At 40.0% G+C, this 5,051-nt stretch overlaps 1 non-coding gene across 1 annotated transcript; it reads left to right on the top strand.

Moving 5' to 3' along the window:
- The first annotated feature begins 290 nt into the window (after positions 1 to 290).
- LOC145418213 (5S ribosomal RNA) lies at positions 291 to 410 on the top strand. Its single transcript, XR_013900667.1, has one exon. It is a non-coding gene; the product is annotated as a 5S ribosomal RNA (ribosomal RNA).
- Positions 411 to 5,051: the final 4,641 nt, after the last annotated feature.

The raw sequence follows: 5,051 nt of genomic DNA, 5'->3' as shown, positions 1-5,051 counted from the left end.
GAGATGTGGACACAGATTGTGAACCAGGTTTGGATCACAATTTATGATGAGATTCAAGGGATTCCTTTTAATCTAATCCCTTCAGTCTGATGACATATATGTTATATTTTTGGTAACTCCAGACGACTGTGCTCAGGTATGGAGAGAATTTTGGAAGTGGACGGGTTAGACTTAGCCTTCATTAACCCCTTCAGTACCAGCAGGCTATAGCACCAGGAGGACAATACCCTGGTAGCACACAACAACAACAACAACATACTAGACTAAGGCAGCATCGCAGAGAATGGATAGCTTGTTGGCCATACCACGTTGAGTACACCGCTTCCCGTCCGATCAGCGAAGTTAAGCAACGTTGGGTCTGGTTCGTACTTGGATGGGTGACCGCCTGGGAACACCAGATGCTGTTGGCATAACGTTCTCCCTACGTGTCAAGTGGGGTTGGTGGAGGATTGGTGCCCCTCCCTGTAAAACAATTAACTCTAAGCCCTTGGCCACCCCGTCTGGGATACATGGCGTCTGGCAATGAATGAATGAAAAATGAGGTTAATTGCTCAGTTTTACGTATTACCTATCATATTGTGAATGGATGCACAATGGTGACGATGATCATGATGATAATGATGATGATGGTAATGGTGATCATTATGATGATTAAGATGGTGATGATGATGATGAGGAGGAGGAGGAAGATGGTGTAGATAAAGGTGATGATAGTGACCATGACGACGGCAATGGTGTAGATGATGATGATGATGATGATGGAGGTAATGGTGATGATGGTAACGGTGACGATGGCAATGGTGTTGATGATGATGATGGAGGTAATGGTGATGATGGTAACGGTGACGATGGCAATGGCGTTGAAGATGATGATGATGATGATGATGGTGGTGGTGGTGGTGGTAATGGTGATGATGGTAACGGTGACCATGGCAACGGTGCTGATGATGAAAATGATAGAAGTGATGCTAATGGTGATGATAATGGTGATGATGATGGTGATGGACTAGTAACGAGTGGCAATAGACACGTTCAACCCATTAGATGTCGGAAGTTTGTGAGCTGAATAAAATCGTCCGTCATCAGGTCAAATGGTCGGCTTTCCGCCCTGCTGTACTGTGGGATGAGGTGTTTTATTAGCCTTTATTTTACACATTCTGATGAATTGTTTGAAGTAATGGATAGATAGATAGATTGATAGACAGATAGATAGGTAAATAAACAGCTTTTGCTAACATTGTATGGACAGAAGCCACACCAGTCAACACTGGTAGGTAACCGGGTCTGGTTAGGTTGGGTTGGGTCAGGGATCGAATCCTTTATACGTCGTTGTGGCTTCTTTTTACTTCATCATAATACCTGCGATCTCTCTCTCTCTCTCTCTCTCTCTCTCTCTCTCTCTTGTCGTAGAAGCCTGAATGCGAACAGTGTTTCTCGTTACTGATTTATTGGCACAGTAACTGTTTTCTATTATTTATCTCCGCCAGGAGGTATATGTTATACCCTGCGTTTGTCTGTCTGTCTGTCCGTCTGTCTGTTAGCAGGATTACTCAAAAAGTTATCAAAGGATTTTCATGAAATTATTTGAAGGGGTAGGGTATGGCCCAATGAACAATCGAATAGATTTTTGTTGTGATCCGGAAATGTTTGTTTGTTTGTTCACACCATACCTACAAAAGTTTTCAATGAATTTCAATGAAATATTGTGGGAGGGTGGGCCATGGGCCAAGAAACAATTGATTAAATTTGGGATCGCATCCAGATCCTGTCACACCGTATCTTCAAAAATTCTTAATGCGTTACAATGAAATTTAATGGAATTGTGGGCCATGGACCAAGAAACAATATATTAAACTTGGGGGCGCATCCGGAGCAAGATCCGGATCCTATCACACAGTATCTCCAAAAATTTTCAATTAATTTCAATGAAATTTTGTGGAATGGTGGGCCATGGGCCAAGAAAGAATTCTATGAATTCGAGGGCGGATCCGGATTCAGCATTGGCAGAGGTATGCCTTCTGTGAGTGTCCCTGTAGTTGTCAATATCAGATATTGTCTTATTCTAGCAATTTAATCACTCGTGCAGGAGCTGCCTAGCATGGGCCAACTGGCCTACTGCAGTTATCCTCTCATCCTATATTTTACCTCCACCAAGGAGGTATATGTTTTACCCTGCATTGGTTTGTTGGTTTGTCTGTCTGTCTGTTTGTCTGTTAGCAGGACTACTCAAAAAGTTATGAACGGATTTTGATGAAATTTTGTGGAAGGTGGACCATGGGCCAAGGAACATGTGCATAATTTCTGGTGCAGATCCGGATCCAGGGTGTTCCGCACGATACCTTCAAATGTTCTCAATGAATTTCAATCAAATTCTGGGGAAAGGTGTTCAGTAGAACAAGAAGGATTTAATCAAATTTGGGGGCTGCTCCTGATCCACATCCTATATCCACGGATCCTTGTCCAGGATTACTCAAAAGCTGTGAACAGATTTTGATGAAATTTTGTGGAAAGGTGGGCCATGAGCCAAGGAAGAAATTAATTAAATTTGGTCCAAATCCCTATCCGGATCCGGAGTATCCCGCACAATATTTCCGAAAGTACTCTGTTAAATTCAATGAAATTTTGTGGAAAGTGCTCCATGGACAGAGAATGAATTGATTAAATTCTGGGGCGGATCGGGATCCGAATACAGATGCTATATCCAAGCCTCCGGATCCGAATCCTTTTTAATGGCAATTTCATTTGCGGAGGTATGGGCTCTCTGAGTGCTTTCTAGTTGTACATGAAGTAATGATGTTGTGGTCATCGTGAATGGCGCTGATAAACAGTTACATAGACAGACAGTAAGGCAGAGACGTGGAAATACAGACGGAAAGATACAGACTAACAGCTATGATAATAAATCGATCGATAGATGGAGAGCAATAAAATAACAGATTGAGAGATAGAGACAGATAGGTAGCATAACAGACTGGTAGATAGAGAGACAGATAGGTAGGTAGATAGGTACATAGATATGTAGATATGTAGATAAAAAAAAAAATTGGAATAACAGTTAATACGATAGATCGATAGATAGACAGACAGATCATGCTCGAAGATTGGGCAACATATTTTTCTTACACATAACTGACAGAAACCAAGACAGCGAGCACTGGTAGGTAACTGAGTGTGGGTAGTGAGGGCCAGGAATCAAAACCAAGGAGGCACTCAGGTTTCTTTTTTTTCATTTTTTTCAACATTATTCTTTCTTCCCTTACCCGAGTTCTTACTTTCTTTCTCGGTATTTTTATATATAATACTTTCATCCTTACAGATATATTTTCCTATATGAAAAGATATTAATACTGTGGGTGGAGAACGATTTAGTTGCATGTCTGTGTATACAAAATAAAAAATTCTCATACACCACTGCATTGTTCTTGTCAGACATTCATATGGTACACAGATTAATAGATAGTTAGACTGGTAGATAGATCAGTCTCTTCAGACGTGTCTCATGGCGCTCCATATTTACCTGGCTGAATCCGTCTGTTGTGAGAATTGTCAGTGAGTCTTGTGACCTGTGATAAAGTGTGCTAGTGTGTTCTACTAGTGTATTAAATAGTGGATTCTAGTGTTACAGTGTGGTAGTAAGTGTTTTGGTGTGCTGACAGCTAGTTTTTGTCAGATATTTACTTGTGTTGAGATCTAGTGCCCGAATTTTACCTTGTGCGTGAACTAGTGAGAGAGATGGCTTCCGCAGCTGTGATGAGTGTTTCCAGTGCTGTTTTTGACAAAAGCTGCCTTGGTATAATGGATCAATTTCTTAAACTGAAGCAGGAAAAACAAACTCTCAGGCTGGGGCTTATTATTGTGCGCTAAGTCGATTGTCAGTATTAGGAAAAATGCTAGAGTCAGTTATTGCAATGAACTGGAAAACACTTAGAAACATTTAGTCTTATAAATGAAAGTCAGCACGCATCATGGAATGATGATCCTGCCTCATAAACGTGTTATCATTCTTCTCAGACGTTTATTGGGAGGTAGATAGCCATAAAACTTACGATATTATTTGTCTTGACTCTAGTAAAGCTTTTGACAGGGTTCGACACGAAAGGTTCACTAGAAAGGTTCGAGCACGTAGTATAGACGGCGATATTTTAAAATGGACACTGCCCTGGCTGGTGGGAAGAAAGCAGAGAGTTTTAATAAATGGTACTAAGTCGGGTTGGGGATTAATAACTACCGGTGTACCACAGGGATCAGTACTCGGTCTCTTATTATTTATTATATACATAAATGATCTAGATTTAGGAATAACTAGCAGTGTTAGCAATTTCTCCGATGACGACTGTCTTCACCTACAAAAGGACCTCGATATATTATACAAATTTTCTAGCGATTGACGAATGGGCTCTGACGTGGAAGATTATGAGTTTTTATGTATGATATTTTGATATCTGGTATTTCAGTATAATTTATGTCTGTTTTATATTGCATATTTCCATATTTCCTCTATTTTAATGCATTTACATCGTATGTCTACAGGGTAAAATACATAACTGAGCCAAATCCTTCCTAAAAACAGTCCTTGTTGTACCAAATTTAGTACTTGGTATGAATTTATATAAATGTTTGAATTGCTATGATTCCCAACTACTTGTGACCCTTCCTTGCACATTCTTGCTCTCCAAACTGTTTATGGTGTCCTTCTTATTCTCTTCTCTCACATAACACGTTCTTATAGTCTTATAGTCCGTCTCTTCGTTTTACTTGATTGTTTTCCTCCTCTGCTATTTTATGTCCTCTTCTTGAGACAGAAATTTTCTTTCTTCCTTGGTGTTTTCTGATGTCTCGTCCACACAACTTTGTCTTCATGTTACTCCCATCTTCCTCATGATAGTATCTTAAATGGCTTTGAATACTTTTTAGCACCTATTCTTTAGTTACCCATCGAGATAATTAAATCCCAGCATCTTCTTGTGCCTAATTAATGAAACCTTTGCAGATATGAAAAAGGCATTACTGGGACACAAGAGGATGTTCTGTGATAATGTATAAAGTAAATC

The sequence above is a fragment of the Coenobita brevimanus genome, chromosome 112 (genome assembly GCF_032717465.1).
Source record: "Coenobita brevimanus isolate Jiangsu-jjx chromosome 112, ASM3271746v2, whole genome shotgun sequence".
NCBI lineage: Eukaryota > Metazoa > Arthropoda > Malacostraca > Decapoda > Coenobitidae > Coenobita > Coenobita brevimanus.
This window is presented reverse-complemented; position numbering and strand designations above follow the sequence as displayed.